This window comes from Panulirus ornatus, chromosome 49, assembly GCF_036320965.1.
Source record: "Panulirus ornatus isolate Po-2019 chromosome 49, ASM3632096v1, whole genome shotgun sequence".
NCBI classification, from domain to species: domain Eukaryota; kingdom Metazoa; phylum Arthropoda; class Malacostraca; order Decapoda; family Palinuridae; genus Panulirus; species Panulirus ornatus.
This window is the reverse complement of record NC_092272.1, coordinates 5,089,705-5,112,253: the sequence shown is the minus strand read 5'-3', so window position 1 is coordinate 5,112,253 and position 22,549 is coordinate 5,089,705. Positions and strand designations below refer to the sequence as shown.

Sequence of the window (22,549 nt, the reverse complement as noted above, 5' to 3'; positions counted from 1 at the left end):
GGTACGACCCATGAACAAGACGGTACGATCCTTCAGCACGACGGTACGATCCTTGAGTACGACGGTACGACCCATGAACAAGACGGTACGATCCTTCAGCACGACGGTACGATCCTTAGGCATGATAGCCTGGCCTTTCCTTTAACTTAAGAGTCGTGGTCAAGGGTCATCAGTTCTCACCTCGCAGACCTCAGAAGAGAGAGGTGGGTCAAACTCAGGTGACAGAAAGTCATGGGAGACTGACCACGTACACAAGCCCATGAGGTCAAAAGATGGTGGTCACCTTACAAGGTATAGCACCCTACACTCTCTCTCTCTCTCTCTCTCTCTCTCTCTTCTCTTCTCTCTCTCTCTCTCTCTCTCTCTCTCTCTCTCTCTCTCTCTCTCTCTCTCTCTCTCTCTCTCTCTCTCTCTCTCTCTCTCTCTCTCTCTCTCTCTCTCTCTCTCTCTCTCTCTCTCTCTCTCTCTCTCTCTCTCTCTCTCTCTCTCTCTCTCTCTCTCTCTCTCTCTCTCTCTCTCTCTCTCTCTCTCTCTCTCTCTCTCTCTCTCTCTCTCTCTCTCTCTCTCTCTCTCTTCTCTCTCTCTCTCTCTCTCTCTCTCTCTCTCTCTCTCTCTCTCTCTCTCTCTCTCTCTCTCTCTCTCTCTCTCTCTCTCTCTCTCTCTCTCCTCTCTCTCTCTCTCTCTCTCTCTCTCTTCTCTTCTCTCTCTCTCTCTCTCTCTCTCTCTCTCTCTCTCTCTCTCTCTCTCTCTCTCTCTCTCTCTCAACACACATACTCCATGTGATCTGACGAACGCATAATCCTCGAGGCAGGTCGTGTGAGGTCATATCTCCTTGCTGGTTAAGGATGACCCCTCGTTAAGAATGACCCCCAATATGGTCTCCACCAGCCCCCTCACCTGACCTGACGCGTTGACCCATCCCAACCCACCCGAGGGTCACCTGACCTCACCTGACCCTTGCTACACTGACCACAACGACAGGTCACCTATGGAACTGGTTACGGTAAATCGCGTCCAGGATATTAGACCCGAGAGAAAAAGACAATTACTTTAATAATCAAGAGAAAATTGAAAAAAAAATCTTAGGAATAAATTTACTAAATTAGGAGACAGATATTGGCAACTTGGTTGTGGTAACACACACACACACACACACACACACACACACACACGGGGGTAAGCCTGACCCCCCACCCCACCCCGCCCCTATGTGGTAATACGTAAGACTCAAGAAGGTGAGAAAAGGGGGAAGGATGAAGTCGTGTGTCACCTGTCTGAGGTCGGCGTCAGGACACATTAAGGGGAGAGGTGAGAGACAGACAGACAGACAGACAGACAGCTGGGTGATGTCAAGCAGTGTTGGCAGGGTGATGTCAAGCAGTGTTGGCAGGGTGATGTCAAGCTGTGTTGGCAGGGTGATGTCAAGCAGTGTTGGCAGGGTGATGTCAAGCAGTGTTGGCAGGGTGATGTCAAGCAGTGTTGGCAGGGTGATGTCAGGTTGTGTTGGCAGGGTGATGTCAAGCAGTGTTGGCAGGGTGATGTCAGGTTGTGTTGGGCGGATCTAAAGCTAAAAGTGAGATAATTTGTGAGGTGAGTGAAGGAAGGGAGTTATTCAGCCAAGTGAAGGAAGGGAGTTATTCAGTCAAGTGAAGGAAGGGAGTTATTCAGTCAAGTGAAGGAAGGGAGTTATTCAGTCAACAGGGAGAGAATCGCATTACACGTGTCGTGCTGTTGTTCGTCATCTGAAGTGACATGTACCGTTTCCACACACCGTCAACCCATGTCAGGAAAAAACAGTATGAAAAACCTTCCTTCTTCAGTAAGACGGTACGGCCCTTGGGTACGACGGTACGACCCTTGGGTACGACGGTAAGACTCTTGGGTACGACGGTAAGACCCTTGGGTACGACGGTACGACTTGGGTACGACGGGTACGACCCTTGGGTACGACGGTACGACCCTTGGGTACGACGGTAAGACTCTTGGGTACGACGGTAAGACTCTTGGGTACGACGGTAAGACCCTTGGGTACGACGGTAAGACTCTTGGGTACGACGGTAAGACTCTTGGGTACGACGGTACGACCCTTGGGTACGACGGTAAGACCCTTGGGTACGACGGTAAGACTCTTGGGTACGACGGTACGACCCTTGGGTACGACGGTACGACCCTTGGGTACGACGGTACGACTCGTAGGGTACCATATCCTAAGCTGTCGTAGCCAAGATGAAGTATTGGAGCATAAGCCACGTACTACACGTAAGTCTCCCCCTGTGTCTGAATCAGTCACTTCACTCAGTCGCTTCACTTTCAGCTTGGCACGGTCAAGCACGGTGTAGGTACGGTCAAGTAAGGTACAGGTACGGTACTGATGCGTGATGCAGTACATGTGAAGAGCCACGTTCGACGCACGGTACACTTGAAATCAGGTATTTAATGGTTCTTGCATAATGAATTCTTAATGCCGGGTCGTTTGTGAGTGCCAGGTGTATCTTTTTCGTTCTTTCATACTATTCGCCATTCCCGCGTTAGCAAGGTAGCGTTAAGAACAGAGGACAGGACCTTTGAGGGAATATCCTCACCTGGCCCCCTTCTCTGTTCCTTCTTTTGGAAAATTAAAAAAAAAAAAAAAAAACGAGAGGGGAGGATTTCCAGCCCCCCGCTCCCATATATATATATATATATATATATATATATATATATATATATATATTTTATATTTTTTTATTTTGCTTTGTCGCTGTCTCCCGCGTTTGCGAGGTAGCGCAAGGAAACAGACGAAAGAAATGGCCAAACCCACCCCCATACACATGTATATACACACACGTCCACACACGCAAATATACATACCTATACATCTCAATGTACACATATATACACACAGACACATACATATATACCCATGCACACAATTTACACTGTCTGCCTTTATTCATTCCCATCGCCACCTCGCCACACATGGAATACCATCCCCCTCCCCCCTCATGTGTGCGGGGTAGCGCTAGGAAAAGACAACAAAGGCCTCATTCATTCGTATATATATATATATTGGCCACGTTTTTGTCATATATTGTGGTCAGGTGCATAGGTCATATACATATAATGGCCAGGTTTATATATACTGATCATATATGTACTGGTCAAGTATGAGGACTGATAATTTAGATGAACTTATGTTATAAAGTTCCATACTGACCACACCTGCCTAGGGACCTTACATCGGCTATGACTGTGTCAGGGTGTGTAGAGTTCGACATATCTGCTGGTAATATGTGGACCATCACAGTATAAGGTGTGTGTCAAAGGAACATGATGATAAACTGATAGGCGGGCGACACTCCAATACCGTAATCAACCCCCTTACAATTATATTTTCTTTGGTAAAACAAGATATTAAAAGACAATGTACGAAAAAAATTTTTTATCAACATCGTATGATAAAAAAAAAAAAGTCCAGGAAAGTCTTACAAAAATGATGAACTGAAAAGACAAAAAAAAAAAAACATAATACTTTTAATACATTTCTCATCCCTATCAAACCCTTGGCTTCACAATAACAAAATCCCAGTTGAAAAGACACCGGACATCCTCAGCTCAGATGATCCGTGTCAAAAAGACGAAGACGACACTTCGGCAAGAGTCTACCGCCGTAGAATCACATTCTGGTTCTTCTCCAGGATCCAGGCTTGCATGTCTCCGGCGTAATCCCGAAGGGCCCAGAGGTAGCCGATGATTCCTCCCGTCGATGAGAAGCCCGGGAGGCCGTTGCGCTCAAGAGCGAAGTTGAGGACGTTCGCGATGACGGTGAAGGCCGCGCTCTGCGTGATGTCCAGCAAGACGTCCTCCCACAGCCCAGAGTGGGTGAGCTCCCTCAGCCTGATGTCCGGGGTCGCCCGGATGCCAATGAGGAAGTCGCTCAAGGCACTGGCCACGCTCGGGACGCCCAGGTTGAAGCGCAGGCGCACCGTCTCGTTCTCGTGGGTCTCGTCGGCCGTGATGGTGATGGCCGTCGGGGAGGTGGTTGACGAAGCCTCGGGAACCACGACGGTTTCCTGTGGCGGGTGATGAGTGAGGGCAGCCTCTGTCTCAGGGTGATGCAGGATACGGTCTTGTATGGGCAAGGCCAGAGGAGTCGGAGGAGGAGGAGCCGTCGTTAGGGCGCTGGTAGATAGTAGACTCAGGGGCGCCGCCGGCAGGGTAGACAGAGCAGCCTCTGTCTCAGGGTGATGCAGGATACGGTCTTCTAAGGGCAAGGCCAGAGGAGTCGGAGGAGGAGGAGGAACCGTCGTCAGGGCGCTGGTAGATAGTAGACTCGGGGGCGCCGCCGGCAGGATAGACAGGTACAGACCACCGCTACTGACGACCATCTGCCAGAGGAGGAGGAGGAGGAGGGAGCTCGTCATGGTTGTACGCAACACGGAGAGAGAGAAAGGGATCTCGACCTCATCTGGTCACGACGACGGAATCCTTGGCGTATTTATAGGTGGCGGGACCTGCATCCGTCCACACCACTGACCAATCATGAGTCCTGATAGATCACGCTGGGGATGACCTGCCCACCAATCACAGAGCACGTGACATACTACCACATCCCATCGTCTTATCCCACCGTCCAGTCCATTCGTGGTTGTATGAACTGCTTGGCAGTTGACCCAGGTTGTGTTTCACAACACTACGAAGCGAGATGACGTGAATGAATAGGTTGTAATCATTAGTCGCCACAGATTAACATCTTCATATCAGTCATACGCAGTAACATACCAGATGTGTTATCTAGTATGTAATACTGCTTATCTTTCCTCCCATCCTAACATTTATGATATATATATATATATATATATATATATATATATATATATATATATATATATATATATATATATATATATTTTATTTATTTTATTTTGCCTTGTCGCTGTCTCCCGCGTTAGCGAGGTAGCGCAAGGAAACAGACGAAAGAATGGCCCAACTCGCCCACATACACATGTATATACATACACGTCCACACACGCAAACATACATACCTATACATCTCAATGTACACATATATATACACACACAGACATATACATATATACACATGTACATAATTCATACTGTCTGCCTTTATTTGTTCCCATCGCCACCTCGCCACACATGGAATAACAACCCCCTCCCCCCTCATGTGTGCGAGGTAGCGCTAGGAAAAGACACCAAAGGCCCCATTCGTTCACGCTCAGTCTCTAGCTGTCATGTAATAATGCACCGAAACCACAGCTCCCTTTCCACATCCAGGCCCCACACAACCTTCCATGGTTTACCCCAGACGCTTCACATGCCCTGGCTCAATCCATTGACAGCACGTCGACCCCGGTATACCACATCGTTCCAATTCACTCTATTCCTTGCACGCCTTTCACCCTCCTGCATGTTCAGGCCCCGATCACTCAAAATCTTTTTCACTCCATCTTTCGACCTCCAATTTGGTCTCCCACTTCTCCTCGTTCCCTTCACCCCTGACACATATATCCTCTTGGTCAATCTTTCCTCACTCATTCTCTCCATGTGGCCAAACCATTTCAAAACACCCTCTTCTGCTCTCTCAACCACACTCTTTTTATTTCCACACATCTCTCTTACCCCTTACATTACTTACTCGATCAAACCACCTCACACCACACATTGTCCTCGAACATCTCATTTCCAGCACATCCACCCTCCTGCGCACAACTCCATCCATAGCCCACGCCTCGCAACCATACAACATTGTTGGAACCACTATTCCTTCAAACATACCCATTTTTGCTTTCCGAGATAATGTTTTCAACTTCCACACATTCTTCAAGGCTCCTAGAATTTTCTCGATAATTTTCTCTGCAGTTTCTCACATGAATCAGCCACCAGCGCTGTATCATCAGCGAACAACAACTGACTCACTTCCCAAGCTCTCTCATCCACAACAGACTGCATGCTTGCCCCTCTTTCCAAAACCCTTGCATTCACCTCCCTAACAACCCCATCCATAAACAAATTAAACAACCATGGAGACATCACACACCCCTGCCGCAAACCTACATTCACTGAGAAGCAATCACCATCCTCTCTTCCTACACGTACACATGCCTTACATCCTCGATAAAAACTTTTCACTGCTTGTAACAACTTGCCTCCTACACCATATATTCTTAATACCTTCCACAGAGCATCTCTATCAACTCTATCATATGCCTTCTCTAGATCCATATATATATATATATATATATATATATATATATATATATATATATATATATATATTTTTTTTTTTTTTTTTTTTTTTTATACTTTGTCGCTGTCTCCCGCGTTTGCGAGGTAGCGCAAGGAAACAGACGAAAGAAATGGCCCAACCCCCATACACACGTACATACACACGTCCACACACGCAAATATACATACCTACACAGCTTTCCATGGTTTACCCCAGACGCTTCACATGCCTTGATTCAATCCACTGACAGCACGTCAACCCCTGTATACCACATCGCTCCAATTCACTCTATTTCTTGCCCTCCTTTCACCCTCCTGCATGTTCAGGCCCCGATCACACAAAATCTTTTTCACTCCATCTTTCCACCTCCAATTTGGCCTCCCTCTTCTCCTCGTTCCCTCCACCTCCGACACATATATCCTCTTGGTCAATCTTTCCTCACTCATTCTCTCCATGTGCCCAAACCATTTCAAAACACCCTCTTCTGCTCTCTCAACCACGCTCTTTTTATTTCCACACATCTCTCTTACCCTTACGTTACTTACTCGATCAAACCACCTCACACCACACATTGTCCTCAAACATCTCATTTCCAGCACATCCATCCTCCTGCGCACAACTCTATCCATAGCCCACGCCTCGCAACCATACAACATTGTTGGAACCACTATTCCTTCAAACATACCCATTTTTGCTTTCCGAGATAATGTTCTCGACTTCCACACATTTTTCAAGGCTCCCAAAATTTTCGCCCCCTCCCCCACCCTATGATCCACTTCCGCTTCCATGGTTCCATCCGCTGACAGATCCACTCCCAGATATCTAAAACACTTCACTTCCTCCAGTTTTTCTCCATTCAAACTCACCTCCCAATTGACTTGACCCTCAACCCTACTGTACCTAATAACCTTGCTCTTATTCACATTTACTCTTAACTTTCTTCTTCCACACACTTTACCAAACTCAGTCACCAGCTTCTGCAGTTTCTCACATGAATCAGCCACCAGCGCTGTATCATCAGCGAACAACAACTGACTCACTTCCCAAGCTCTCTCATCCCCAACAGACTTCATACTTGCCCCTCTTTCCAGGACTCTTGCATTTACCTCCCTAACAACCCCATCCATAAACAAATTAAACAACCATGGAGACATCACACAACCCTGCCGCAAACCTACATTCACTGAGAACCAATCACTTTCCTCTCTTCCTACACGTACACATGCCTTACATCCTCGATAAAAACTTTTCACTGCTTCTAACAACTTGCCTCCCACACCATATATTCTTAATACCTTCCACAGAGCATCTCTATCAACTCTATCATATGCCTTCTCCAGATCCATAAATGCTACATACAAATCCATTTGCTTTTCTAAGTATTTCTCACATACATTCTTCAAAGCAAACACCTGATCCACACATCCTCTACCACTTCTGAAACCGCACTGCTCTTCCCCAATCTGATGCTCTGTACATGCCTTCACCCTCTCAATCAATACCCTCCCATATAATTTACCAGGAATACTCAACAAACTTATACCTCTGTAATTTGAGCACTCACTCTTATCCCCTTTGCCTTTGTACAATGGCACTATGCACGCATTCCGCCAATCCTCAGGCACCTCACCATGAGTCATACATACATTAAATAACCTTACCAACCAGTCAACAATACAGTCACCCCCTTTTTTAATAAATTCCACTGCAATACCATCCAAACCTGCTGCCTTGCCGGCTTTCATCTTCCGCAAAGCTCCCACTACCTCTTCTCTGTTTACCAAATCATTTTCCCCAACCCTCTCACTTTGCACACCACCTCGACCAAAACACCCTATATCCGCCACTCTGTCATCAGACACATTCAACAAACCTTCAAAATACTCATTCCATCTCCTTCTCACATCACCACTACTTGTCCCTTTTGTCCCTGGGGATAGGGGAGAGAGAATACTTCCCACGTATTCCCTGCGTGTCGTAGAAGGCGACTAAAAGGGGAGGGAGCGGGTGGCTGGAAATCCTCCCCTCTCGTATTTTTTTTCAATTTTCCAAAAGAGGGAACAGTGAAGGGGGCCAGGTGAGGATATTCCCTCAGAGGCCCAGTCCTCTGTTCTTAACGCTACCTCGCTAACGCGGGAAATGGCGAATAGTATGAAATATATATATATACCCGGCTGAGAAGGGCTCGACATGTGGTTGTGGTACTGAACTGCAAATCGTTGACAGAGGGAACTCAGGTGGCAGGAGGTGACGGTGGCGTGTGTGTGTGTGTGTGTGTGTGTGTGTGTGTGTGTGTGTGTGTGTATACCTATTCATACAGTAGGGAGTTGCACACTCGTGCCCCCCCCCCCCTTGTGGTACACCACACACAGGTGGTATACCCTTGTGGTACAAAGAGAGAGAGAGAGAGAGAGAGAGAGAGAGAGAGAGAGAGAGAGAGAGAGAGAGAGAGAGAGAGATCGGTACCTTCCAACCTCAGTCACATGAGAGGATTAACAAGGTCAGCCTTGCAGGTTATGATCTGTGACCTCAAATGGATTAAGCAGGAGGAAGACAGTGGGGGGAGGTCAGGTCAGGTCCTTCCCCGACCTGGGTGAGAAGCAAGGTCATAGACACATCTGGTAACCCCCACGAGCGTCTCTGGTGAAATGACCATTGCGTAAAGCCAAGAAAAAAACTAATGTCAGTATATTAATTAATATTACAATACAAGAAAAAATATAAAACATGCTCTCTATCATCTATCTATCTATCTGTCTCTATCTATCTATCTATCTAACTATCTATTTATCTGTCTATCTATCTATCTATTTATCTATCTATCTATCTATCTGTCTATCTATCTATCTATTTATCTATCTATCTCTATCTATCTATATCTATCGATCAATCTATTCATCTCTATCTATCTATCTGTCTATTTATCTGTCTATCTATCTATCTATCATCTATCTATCTATCTTTATCTATCTATCTATTTATCTAGTTATTTATCTGTCTATCTATTTATCTGTCTATCTATCTCTCTGTATCTATCGATCAATCTATTTATCTGTCTCTCTATCTATATCTATTTATCTATGTCTGTCTATCAATCTATCTATCTATCTATCATTACTATCTTTATCATTATCACTATTGTACGGACCACGTACATTCATGGCCAGAAAGTGTGGTCCGTTCACGATTAATTTATACAGACCCTGACGGACCTTAAGCTATACAGCTATAGCTAATATACGACCATAGTCTCCACGTAACTGACAGCCGTGTGTGTGTGTGTGTGTGTGTGTGTGTGTGTGTGTGTGTGTGTGTGTGTGTGTGTGTGTGTGTGTGTGTGTGTGTGTGTGTGTGTGTGTGTGTGTGTGTTCAGCAAAGCAATATATATATATATAAGCCACGTGATCAATGTGATGTAAGGCTCCACACCTGACCCAGACACATGTGACTTGCACACCTGACGTGACCACAGAGTCTGGAATACGTCAGGTGTGTTGCTCAACAGGTCTTCATGTACAATGTAAAATATGTTTCACAAATTATTCTTCAAGCCCGGCTAGCTCAGTCGGTAGAGCACGAGACTCTTAATCTCGGGGTCGTGGGTTCGAGCCCCACGTTGGGCGACAGGGTTTTTTTAGACATAAGAACAGATTAATCTTACCATTTTATATTACAGTCTTACAGATTAATCTTATCATTTTATATTACAGTCTTACAGGAGCGTGTGTGTCGTCAAGACGTATGGCAGTGAAATGGTAAGGGCGATAGACATCGGATCCTTTATACAAGTCAGTCGGTGGTAGATATTATAATATATATATATATATATATATATATATATATATATATATATATATATATATATATATATATATATATATATATATATATAGATATATATCAACTACAGCTAATGTTGTGAAGCTAAAGATACTCAAGTAACTTAGAGATATCTCTAAGATCCTCAAGTAACTTAAAGATATCTCTAAGAAACTAAAGATACTCAAGTAACTTAGAGACATCTCTAAGCTACTCAAGTAACTTAAAGATATCTCTAAGATACTTGTGTAACTTAGAGATATCTCTAAGATACTCAAGTAACTTAAGACATATCTAAAATACTCAACTTAAAGATATCTCTAAGATACTTAAGTAACTTAAGAGATATCTCTAAGCTACTCAAGTAACTTAAAGATATCTCTAATAAACTAAAGATACTCAAGTAACTTAGAGACATCTCTAAGCTACTCAAGTAACTTAAAGATATCTCTAAGATACTTGTGTAACTTAGAGATATCTCTAAGATACTCAAGTAACTTAAGACATATCTAAAATACTCAACTTAAAGATATCTCTAAGATACTTAAGTAACTTAAGAGATATCTCTAAGATACTCAAGTAACTTAAAGATATCTCTAAGCTTCTTTTGCAAGGGAGATCATTTCATCACATATTTATTCAAATCCTAAAAGAGGAAGCAAAATACTGAACAGGCATTAACAATTCTTCTCATTATAATCTGTTACTTTAATTATATTTCCAATCACTGTGATTATATCATCAAAATAATTATGCTTTCCCTGACTCACCTTATATTACGAATTACTCTAATTGTGCTCCGAGGTTCTCTGATTCCAATTACTTTAATTATGCTCCAGTTACTCTGATTACACTACTAATTACTTTAATTATGCTCCGAGGTTCTCTGATTCCAATTACTTTAATTATGCTCCAGTTACTCTGATTACACTACTAATTACTTTAATTATGCTCCGAGGTTCTCTGATTCCAATTACTTTAATTATGCTCCAGTTACTCTGATTATGGTACTAATTACTTTAATTATGCCCGTTACTCTGATTACATTACCAATTGCTTTAATTATGCTCCGAGGTTCTCTGATTCCAATTACTTTAATTATGCTCCAGTTACTCTGATTACACTACTAATTACTTTAATTATGCTCCGAGGTTCTCTGATTCCAATTACTTTAATTATGCTCCAGTTACTCTGATTACACTACTAATTACTTTAATTATGCCCGTTACTCTGATTACATTACCAATTGCTTTAATTATGCTCCAGTTACTCTGATTACACTACCAATTACTTTAATTATGCTCCAGTTACTCTGATTACACTACCAATTACTTTAATTATGCCCGTTACTCTGATTACATTACCAATTACTTTAATTATGCTCCAGTTACTCTGATTACACTTCCAGTGACTTCAGTCATGCTCCTAGTTACTTCACTTACGCTAACAAATTAATAAGTTCAGTATTTACTCTAATTACATCATCCATTACCCTAATTATGCTTAGAGTTACTCTAATCATAATGCCATATACAGTATTACACTGTAGTTCCCTCGCGAGGTGTGGTTGGGCATGTCATATGCAGAATGTGGTAAGAGGACTAAATGTGGTTGAAACTGTAGAAATAAATGTTGTTAGCGATGTCTGGAAAATAGGATAGAGAAAGGAGAAGTGAATTGTGAAACTATATTGATCATGGTTGACACTAAACATTCCTCTGAGGAAATGAAAAGAAGGGTTTAACCCATTTAAATGTAGTGTTAGCAATTCAAACAAATGAAAAGAAGGGTTTAACCCTTTAAATGTAGTGTTAGCAATTCGAACAAATGAAAAGAAGGGTTTAACCCTTTAAATGTAGTGTTAGCAATTCAAACAAATGAAAAGAAGGGTTTAACCATTTAAATGTAGTGTTAGCAATTCAAACAAATGAAAAGAAGGGTTTAACCCATTTAAATGTAGTGTTAGCAATTCAAACAAATTAGGAAAGTCATGTGATATTTCTCTGTGTACACATCTGTACTTGTTGGATCTATTGTGAGATGAATTGACAGTGATATGGAAGAAATGAGACGAGAATTTCATGTCCCTTGAAATGACAAATACGGACACTGTTGAACTGAAAGTGTATCAGGAGGTGAGGGAAGGCGAGGATATTAAAGAAAACAGTAGGAGGACAGAGTGCTATGATGGCATATATTGTGTTGGGTCCCAGATATACAGAAAGAATAGGCTTAAGGAGACAATTATGGCTAGATTGATATGAGGATAGAAATACGTATGGGTATGTGAAATATTTCTGAGTACAATGATAAATGGAATGTGATATACTCTCTAGGTTCAGCATAAGAGGACATGATAAATAATACTTTTAGATTAACAGAAAGGATTACTGATGCTGCTGAATTCTGGAAATGATGTAGGCATGAAATTATAACGTGGTACCTACAGTATAAAGTTAGCGAAAACAGCAAGCATTTCTCCGTATTGTAAATGGGTTCCATATACTTACTATATGACTTTCGAAATTCGATCAAATTTACCAGTGAGTCACTCTAGATAATTACAGACCCTGTATCACCTCTGAACATTGTCATACCTGTCAGCATTCAAGACTGTCTCACACTGTCACTTCGTCTTAATGAACAACTGGTTACCAATTGCATAGAAAGTAACAAAATATTTCAAAATACATTAGGTACCCCTGATCATTACTCGTTTTCTCTGATGCATCTACAGCTTTACGCTTTAAGGGGACACTAGATCAAATAACGTGGTTTCGAATAATGGTTAGCCTCGCACTTGAAAGTATCGTATATCTCTCTATATATATGTCAGCTTATATATACTGCAGAATGTTCAAGAGATGGGGCCCCACGAGTGTAGAACTCGCTCCCCGTACAGTACAAATAGGTAATTATTTATATAAAGTGGAATCAATGGAATCGTTACCTGACATTCGGCTTTTGCCAAATTTGACTAAATAACAGATTAAATACTTGTAAAATATATAGATAAGCGAGGTCAGAACAGGGATTAATATGAGATAAGGCTACACGGCAACCGTCAGCCTGGAAAAGTAAAGGATAAATACATAATGAAGGACACAAAATCTTTATCTACGGCAACACCTGAGACCCAAAAACCAGGAGATAAATAAAATTGTCCCACTCTCTCTCTCTCTCTCTCTCTCTCTCTCTCTCTCTCTCTCTCTCTCTCTCTCTCTCTCTCTCTTAGGAGGATCCAACGCGTATTCAAAGTCACAAAGGACTCTCCCTAAGGAAGCAAAAGGGCGTCCTCTGAAATGACGCAAGTCCAGGTCTCTCGTAACCCAAGCAATACTATGACGTATGGACCAGAGTTATGGTGTGGGGACACAATGATGGTCCCAGGACATGATCACATACAGCTCTGTGTGATCCAGCAACATCCAATCTAAATCATAAGCTTTGAAATACAAATAGACTGCAACACTCAAGAATGGAATACGATTCTAAGTTCTCCAATGTACACGATCTTATTAATGACGCGGCGAACGACATCTACCTGTGGCTTTGTGGGGGATGTAAACAAGAGCTGGTGAGAAAGACGATCCTGAGAATTCCTTCACATCCGCCAGAATGGCATTGATGCCAGACGTGGACACCCTTTCTCCCTCATGGCAGCGACTCGTCAAGCCCCTTCTCCTCCCCACTCACCTACCTGGCTGTGTTCTTTGATCTAATTGCTATCAACAGCTCGACTACCCACCACACCGAAGTCCGACCTAATAATACGTCAAAATATACGACATACCATAATTATACACGATTCGTTTAACGTCATTCAAGTAAAATACACGACATAATCATACATGATTCCTCTAACGTCATTTAAGTAGGTAATTTTGTAGTGCTGGTAACTCTAGCAAGACAGACACAAGTGTTTCATTCACTTCGAGTACATCTGGGTATCTGAATATTGTCTGATCATGTTTCTGAGGTAATAAAATGTTAATATTCCGGCTGCCTCTAAGGTAAGGTTAAGAGGAATGTACCTCGAGATTGATGGAATAGCTAACAGATAGGTCCTTCTTCAGGCAGGTCTTCCCACGGGTGGGTCCTTCGTCAGATAGACCCTTCCTCAGGCAAGTGCTCCTTTAAGCAAGTCCTTCCTCAGGCCGGTTCTCCCTTACGCAGGTCCTCCTTCAGGTAGGTCCTCCCTCAGGTTGGTCCTTCTTCAGGTCTGTCCTTCTTCAGGCAGGTCCTTCTTCAGGTAGGTCCTCCCTCAGGTTGGTCCTTCTTCAGGCAGGTCCTTCTTCAGGCAGGTCCTTCTTCAGGTAGGTCCTCCACAGTCCTACACATCTATCTGTATATATATATATATATATATATATATATATATATATATATATATATATATATATACGACCACAATGGGACAGGTGATGAGTCACACGTCCTGGGAGCGCCCCCAGCGGAGAAAGTGACAATTTGGTTTTGTTTCTCACACGTCCGGTTCTTGGTGCGAGCCAGTTCGTCTGGGTCAGTGATCCTTGTTGCCCTAGTAGTTATCACTGTTGTTCTGCGCCAGTGATCACTGTTATGTCGTGAGTTCTCCCAGTTGTTCTACGCCAGTGATTGTACCACTGTTCTGGGAACTTGGACAATTTGTCTTGTTACCCCAAGTTCAAGTCTTTCCTTTACGGACGAGCGTTGGTCTGAGATGTGCGTTTAGGTCCCTTGTCCATAAGAGGGAGTTCTTCAGTTCTTCATGTATTACTATCCCATATAGGGAGTGTTCCCCCACGGCAAGTCTGTGGTGGTGATGAGAGTGTGTGTTGCAATGGCATGGAGGTGTGTTCGTCTGCTGTGTTGCGGGTGTGTTTCTTGTTCTGATAACAAGGTTCATTTCTTAAGGGAGTGTTTAATATTTCTCTTTGGTTTAATGCTCGAGAGTTCCTTCTGCTCAGTGTGTTGGAGACTCAGAGATAAACCCCAGGTGGCAGATAATGGACTGAACCCGATGATAGAACCCTCTGCTCTGGGTTAACCCTCTGAACCTCAGCATGAAGTGACCTTCAGAACCCCACATTAATAACCCCATCCCTCTCCCTCAAAGACCACTCCCACTGAACCCCCCAGAATGAACACTCCACCTCAGAGCCAGTCCCCTGAACCCTGAAAATAACCCCCCCATCTGAGACCCAGTCACCCTGAAACCCCCCATATCAACCCTTAGGTCTGAACCAGTCCCCCGAACCCCCAAAATGAACCCTACAGCTTAGAGCCAGTCCCCTGAACCCTCAAAATAAACCCCTTCATCTGAGACCCAGTCCCCCTGAACCCCATATCAACCCTTAGGTCTGAACCAGTCCCCCGAACCCCTCAAAATGAACCCCACAGCTCAGAGCCAGTCCCCCCCCCCCCCTTTGAACACCAACTACGCACTCTCTTCCCCCGCGCACCACATCCCCACATGCACTTCAGCCACTGAGGGACCCATTAAGGGAATTACCGAGGGATTAACTGGAAAAATGACGGAAGGAATCACTTACTAATCCCAACCTACGTCTGGCCTGGAGCCGCCATCTGGAAACGTGTTAAAGAAGAAAAAAAAAGAACGATATAAAACTGGAATTTCCAGATGATAGTGTTCCTGGATCCCTCCTGGATTTAGAGGTTGTATTATTTATTAGTGAGTTCCAGAAACTCTTTTCGTTGTAGCGGGGGAGCCACTGTGGTTGGGGGGGGGGGGTCCTGGCAAGGTGGCTAGTGTGGACACACACCGCCAGAGGCCCCTCCTCATGGTGTGTGTGTGTGTGTGTGTGTGTGTGTGTGTGTGTGTGTATTGTACGGGGAGGAAGTTTTAAACTCGTGAGGGCCCCCCTCCCCCCCATGTCTTGAACATTCTCTCATATCATAAAACTTCTTTTTTTTTTCTAACAATTCAATAAGCTGTGTCTACTACAGTTACTATATATCCTATCCTAATTTATCCCATCCGTTCTCCAGTCTTATACGATCATAAAAAATAATTATTTATATCCTATCTATAACGAATATTTAGGTTAATGACATGTTATGGCCTCTGGTTGATATATCCAGATATCTTTCAAAACAGTTGTTGGCTCTGTACGTCAAATATAGGTTTAAAAATCTAATATGTTATGATCAGAAAAACCCAGATCAATTTATAATGTCTTCCATACCATATTGAATTGTAACTACGATTTTTTGTTTTTCTTCTCATTGCTATGGATTTTGGGTCTAACCAATTTCAGATTTTTCGTCTTACCTATTTTAGGTTTTTAGTCTATTTAATTTTTTCGTCTATCCTATTCCAGATTTCTCGCCCTGAACTATTTCGGGTTTTTAATCCACATATTATGGACTCTTCGCCCAGCCTATTTCGGATATTTTCGACTCATAATTCACATTTCAGATCTGTCCTATTTCACAATTTTTTTCATTTTATCTTGCTTATTACAAATGTTTCGTCTCACCAATTTTCTAACTTATTACCTAACCAATTTTTTTTAACCTCACCAATTTAAGAAAAAAAAAATTTCCCCCTCACCCATTTCGTACTTTTCGTCCCACCCATTTCCAAGAAACGGCATAATGGGTCATGGGGTCGAAATCACCCCTTCCTTACCCGAATCCCATCTCTCGCAGGCGAGATGTCTTGCCACAGGGATAAGCCTCTCTCTCTCTCTCTCTCTCTCTCTCTCTCTCTCTCTCTCTCTCTCTCTCTCTCTCTCTCTCTCTCTCTCTCTCTCTCTCAGTTTAATGACTCCTCCTTACACGTGTCTCATCTCCTTGAACTCATCATCTGTTCCGCGTTTGATCCTACGCTCTCTCTCTCTCTCTCTCTCTCTCTCTCTCTCTCTCTCTCTCTCTCTCTCTCTCTCTCTCTCGATAACTCTAACTTTCCCTCCCCCCTCTCTTTCTCCCCTCTCTCTCTCTCTCTCTCTCTCTCTCTCTCTCTCTCTCTCTCTCTCTCTCTCTCTCTCTCTCTCTCTCTCTCTCACACACACACACACACACACACTTCAATATCTATTCTTTCCTTTCATTCTTCCTGATGTCTCGTTTTCTTTACATTCAGCCTTCCACTTCGATATCTGAAGGGTGGATTATCACCCCGTAGTTGTAACTACCTGCAAGGGGAGTCCGGTAACACTCGGGATGTATTTACATAGTTGTAGAGAAATGGGGAAAACGACGGTATGTTCACGTACAGAGAACGGGGGACGGAGTTATGTCATTTTATTGAAAACGGGAAAACGCTCAAGAACCCACATTATAGAGAACGGGATTAAGTTGAGACAAGGGGGGGGGGGTTATGATAGACTCAACAATGCTTTGACAACGCATCTATGCAATATGCTTCACGATTTCCAAAAATTTTAAATACTTCCCACCTCCCCCCCCAAAAAAATCTATGGCTAAATTCATTGTAAAATCACCTTATAATATTTAAAAGAAAAAAAAGCTGAGAAGTATAACAGACAATTCCAACATTCCGTTTTCCAGAGCAATAATAATAATCACAGGCAATTTAAAAATAAAAAAAATCATATGAGTTATGTAACGTGTCACCTCCACGACCTTCTAGTGACAGTCATCCAACATCTGGCACCTCATCAGTCCAAACATTCCCCTCCCCCCCAAAGCCTGAGATTGCCTATGAATGTTAAATCCCAACCTTTTTTTTACTTCTTTTAATTCAATTCCCAAAAACACATATCACTACTTAATCCAATAATAATTCATTCAACGCAATACTATTTGGCCCAACACCAATTAATCATATACAATAAACTATCCAAAAATTATATAAATTTCGGAAACTTTTCTTTTTTTTCCTACGCGTGAAAACTTCCACATGTCGCCATCTCACTCAATTTCCACTCACCAAGAGATTTAGATTGTACTTTTGAACTACTCGGATCGTGTCCAGGGGAGCTGAAATAATCCACCATATATATATTTTCTGTCTTATTTACAGACACAAGACGCGGGTCCTCCCCGGACAGAAACTTGTTACGAATTTTCACTTCCAGAATTGGTTGAGGATGGGAATATGTGAGCGACCAATGTTGCCAGCTCCTCAGCGAGGCGTCAACAAGTAAGAATCACCACAAAGAATAATTCTATGTTGTATTGATGTATAATCTTAATTCAGTCTTTATCAACCAGGCTCTTAAGAAAGGATGAACAGCCGGGTGGACTGTGGGCCCACTGCCGCGGCCAGGATTCGAACCCATGCGGTCTCGACCCCGGGCAGCCCTTGTGTGCGTCATGCCGTAGGTCCACAAGTGACTGTGTGGACATATGTACGACAACGATGCTCAGCGCACACACACACACACACACACACACACACACACACACACACCAGGGACACAGTCTCTGGTGTCTGGTAGAAAGGCTAACAAAGCCACTTATGACAAAAGACGTCAAAAATAAAGCCACTTACAGTCTCCTGTGTCCCCTTGGTGGAGGACAGGGGAGAGTGAGGAGTGAGAGGGAGGGAGAGTGGCACAAGGTGAGAAAAGGAGAGTAAAAGAAACAGAAAAAGCAACGCTGCTCGTTTCTGAAGTCTTGAACTCGTAAGCATAACCTAATTTTCGTTATGTAAGTGTATTAGAAAGTTGGCATCATCTGTAAACATCTGACGTCTGTAAATAACTGATCTCTGTCGTCTGTGAATTACTAACGTCTCTCATCTGCACACAGCTGAACGTCTGTTGGTGTCTCGTCTGCAAATAGGTGGCGTCTGTCGAACGATGTCGTCAGTGAAGAGAATAAGGACGTCAACTTGGAAAAGCTTCAGTAAAACTTTCAAAGCAGTGGAGGGAACATATGTCCTATGCGTAGTGGAGACGGTCTTTCAAAACAAACGAAGCCAAAGAGGGTGAGTCAATAATGTAATGAAGTGTCTCTTGTCTATAAATGCAGCACGTTAAGAAGCTAAGAAAAAACACTAATAACCAACATGACAGCGTATGTTACCGAAAACTGCAAAAGAAAACTGAAATGGAGTTATAGTGAAAGCTAGAAAGAAGAGTCGGCACCCAGTCAATAAGTCTATAATTTTCGGAGAAAGATGACCTGGTTCAAGACTACAAGGTCGTAGCGTCGTACTCAAGGGTCGTACCGTCGTACTCGAGGGTCGTACCGTCGTACCTAATGGGTTGTACCGTCGTTCTCAAGGTACATAATCTCTAGCAGGACTTATACAGATCAAGTTAAAAACACACTAGAAACGGCTGGTCGCTGACAAGCCCACACATGCATCAACACAACCCATTCATAAGGTCCTCCAACACCCACACCCCCTAACTCACACCCTAACCGTGGGTCCCATGGGTGGGATGTTGTACGTGTCCCATAGTCCCCCATTCCCCACTTGGTGAAGGGAGTCCCAGGAGGGATATCCCAACCCACCCATCTCGCTTGGGAACCTTGCCGGAAACCCCACACGTAAGGGACTTAAAACTTAGGCTTGTAATGGCGTTTGAGACTGGGGTAGGGGGTGTCGCCTTTCACCCGGTACCCCTGCGCTATATGGGAACCCTGACCGGATAGACTCGACCGCCCCCTCTACCACGGGAGGGCCAAGGGGTTAGATCGGCGGTGGATGGGGGGGAATATGTGTTTTAATTCTAATACCCAATATGTGTAGCGAAGGTCGTGGAGTGGTGTTGTGAGGTGAGCGAGTCTGGTGACGATGGAGAGGGAAGAAGAAAAAGAAAAATAGTTTTAGTTTAGAAATATCTATTGTCTTGATATACACACACATATATATATATATATATATATATATATATATATATATATATATATATATATAGAGAGAGAGAGAGAGAGAGAGAGAGAGAGAGAGAGAGAGAGAGAGAGAGAGAGAGAGAGAGGAGAGAGAGAGAATCTGGGGTCACCACGAAGCACAGAAACCAATCTCCTAGTTTTACAGGTGTTGGGGCTGGTCACCTGTGTGTGTGTGTGTGTGTGTGTGTGTGTGTCAAGCGGCCGATAGAGGCATAAACCACCTTGCCACTGACTCAAAACAGCCTCACGCCTCCTGAGTCATACCGATGACCAATACTGGTTTCAAGGGACGACACTTGCCCAGCAGCGGCAGGAACGTCTGCCAGTCCTCCAACCCACTGGTGTCAGTTCTCCCACCCAGTGGTGTCAGAAAAAAACAAAAGACGACACAACCCTTTTGGTGGTGTCGGGTAAAGATGACACCACAGGGCAGTGTTGGATGACAAGACGCCATTCCGCCAATGAATCAATCCTTTACGATGTGCATGTGTGGTGTAAGCTAAGAGCACAGCAACGATGTGCATGTGTGGTGTGAGCTAAGAGCACAGCAACGATGTGCATGTGTGGTGTGGGCTAAGAGCACAGCAACGATGTGCATGTGTGGTGTGAGCTAAGAGCACAGCAACGATGTGCATGTGTGGTGTGAGCTAAGAGCACAGCAACGATGTGCATGTGTGGTGTGGGTTAAGAGCACAGCAACGATGTGAATGTGTGGTGTGAGCTAAGAGCACAGCAACGATGTGCATGTGTGGTGTGAGCTAAGAGCACAGCAACGATGTGCATGTGTGGTGTGAGCTAAGAGTACAGCAACGAAGTTTGTGTGTGTGTCCCCACACGTTCGACGGTCGGTTGGCTGGCTGGGTCTGTTATATGAACCCTTAGGCCTATGAACTACCAGGGTCAATTATACGGTCGTCAAGGTCAAGCTGTAACCTACAGCCGATAAACACAACATATATGACCACATTCTGGCGTTCAAAATAGTTATGTCATACACAGTGCCACTGTCTGTATGGTTGGTTGGTTATTATGGCTTTATGCCTTAGTTTAGGTTAGGCTAGGCTAGGCTAGGTTAGGTTAGGTTAGGCTAGGCTAGGCTAGGCTAGGCTAGGTTAGGCTAGGTTAGGTTAGGTTAGGTTAGGCTAGGTTAGGTTAGGTTAGGCTAGGCTAGGTTAGGCTAGGTTAGGTTAGGTTAAGTTAGGTTAGTTCATTAAGGCTGTTTACGCTAAGATATAAGTTCCATCATTACAAAAAGTCTTTAACACCTCTACAGGCGTAAGAAGATGGTTGAAGAACAACATACGCTCTAACTACAGAAACTGTTGTTGTAGAAGTTGTAAAGACTAAGGAAATTGGGCAATGCAAGAAGCACTGAAAAGTAAGATTAAACAGGAGACATAGGAATAGATATGGCAGACGATCCACCTCGCTACAACTATGTAATGAGCAAGTGCCAATTCACTATTGGTTTTATTTATAACTAGTTACTGAAGCCATAACGGCTTGCAGTACCTTAAAGAATATGAAGCAAAAATACTTAAAAGATCTGTATTGTTGAAAGGTTTTGATTCTACATTTTAAGCCCGTGTTCAGACTAGAGTATTAGTAAGTTTGATATGTCATCGGTACTATCTCCTATGATGTAAAAATAATTCCATAGTTGAATATGAGGAATTATTAACCGGAAAAAAATTTCATAATAGAATGAATAGCAGTATTGGAATGAGAACTGATACCATGGGTGGGTGATGTAGAGACATACCACTGGGTAGGAACATGCCAGTGGGTAGGTACATACCATTGGGTAGGAACATACCACTGGGTAGGTACATACCACTGGGTAGGAACATACCACTGGGTAGGAACATACCACTGGGTAGGTACATAACACTGGGTAGAAATATACCACTGGGTAGGTACATACCACTGGGTAGGAACATACCACTGGAACAATTCATAATATATAGACATAACACCAGAACAAGTACTACTACATGTTATGTAGAAAGAACCTCACTCCTTATGCTAACACAGTCCCACTGCTAATGTTAGAACACACCCAACTAGTGTAACTATTACCACAGTTAATGGTCCAACTAGTATCAAATCTAAAGTCAGAACATCCCTACTAGTTCAAACTATTAGAACTAGGGGACAACTAACACCAAGCGCCGTGATAACACCTACTGGTTCCAATAATTCTGGAGACAACCAAACAGCGCGTTTTTTCTCGGCAGTCGGAATTAGACTCAGGCATTTCAAAGGGAGCTTAATCAAATTTACATACTTATAATTGATTGGTTATGGAATTCTCTCCATCAGTATTCCATGCCATCATCTTATATCGAGAAAGAAATGACTTTCTTGATATGTAGAAAACATTTTTGGCGCCATCAGACCGTCAAAGGGGATCGAATGTTGATAAAACTTTGGGAGTTTCTCCGGAATATTTATGTAACTAAACATTCATGTTATTCTTACTCGTAATATCTTTCTTATCTTTAGCTCGTATTTCATATCTTATTATTTTCCTTTACATATAACTGGTTAAACATAAAACACAGATGGACATACGGAATAATTGATATCAAAGTTGACACCAGCAAATAATGATCAATATTTTTGATTTTTTTTCACACAAGAGTTCGATCACTAACCTCTACATTACAACCCTAGAGCCAACGTCATATT

At 43.1% G+C, this 22,549-nt stretch overlaps 1 protein-coding gene, 1 long non-coding RNA gene and 1 other non-coding gene across 3 annotated transcripts in view; 2 read left to right on the top strand and 1 right to left on the bottom strand.

Annotated features, from left to right (window-relative positions):
* Window positions 1–18,398, top strand: part of LOC139764350 (uncharacterized) — a 34,155-nt gene extending 15,757 nt beyond the window's left edge. Inside the window, exons 2-3 of the long non-coding RNA XR_011716348.1 lie at window positions 9,937–10,014; window positions 18,036–18,398. This is a non-coding gene — a long non-coding RNA (uncharacterized lncRNA). The remainder of the gene's footprint in view (window positions 1–9,936; window positions 10,015–18,035) is intronic.
* The window catches only part of Vamp7 (Vesicle-associated membrane protein 7), a 96,472-nt gene that overhangs the window by 28,616 nt on the left and 45,307 nt on the right, over window positions 1–22,549 (bottom strand). The window lies entirely within an intron of this gene.
* On the top strand, window positions 9,777–9,849 carry TRNAK-CUU (transfer RNA lysine (anticodon CUU)). Its single transcript has one exon. It is a non-coding gene; the product is annotated as a tRNA-Lys (tRNA).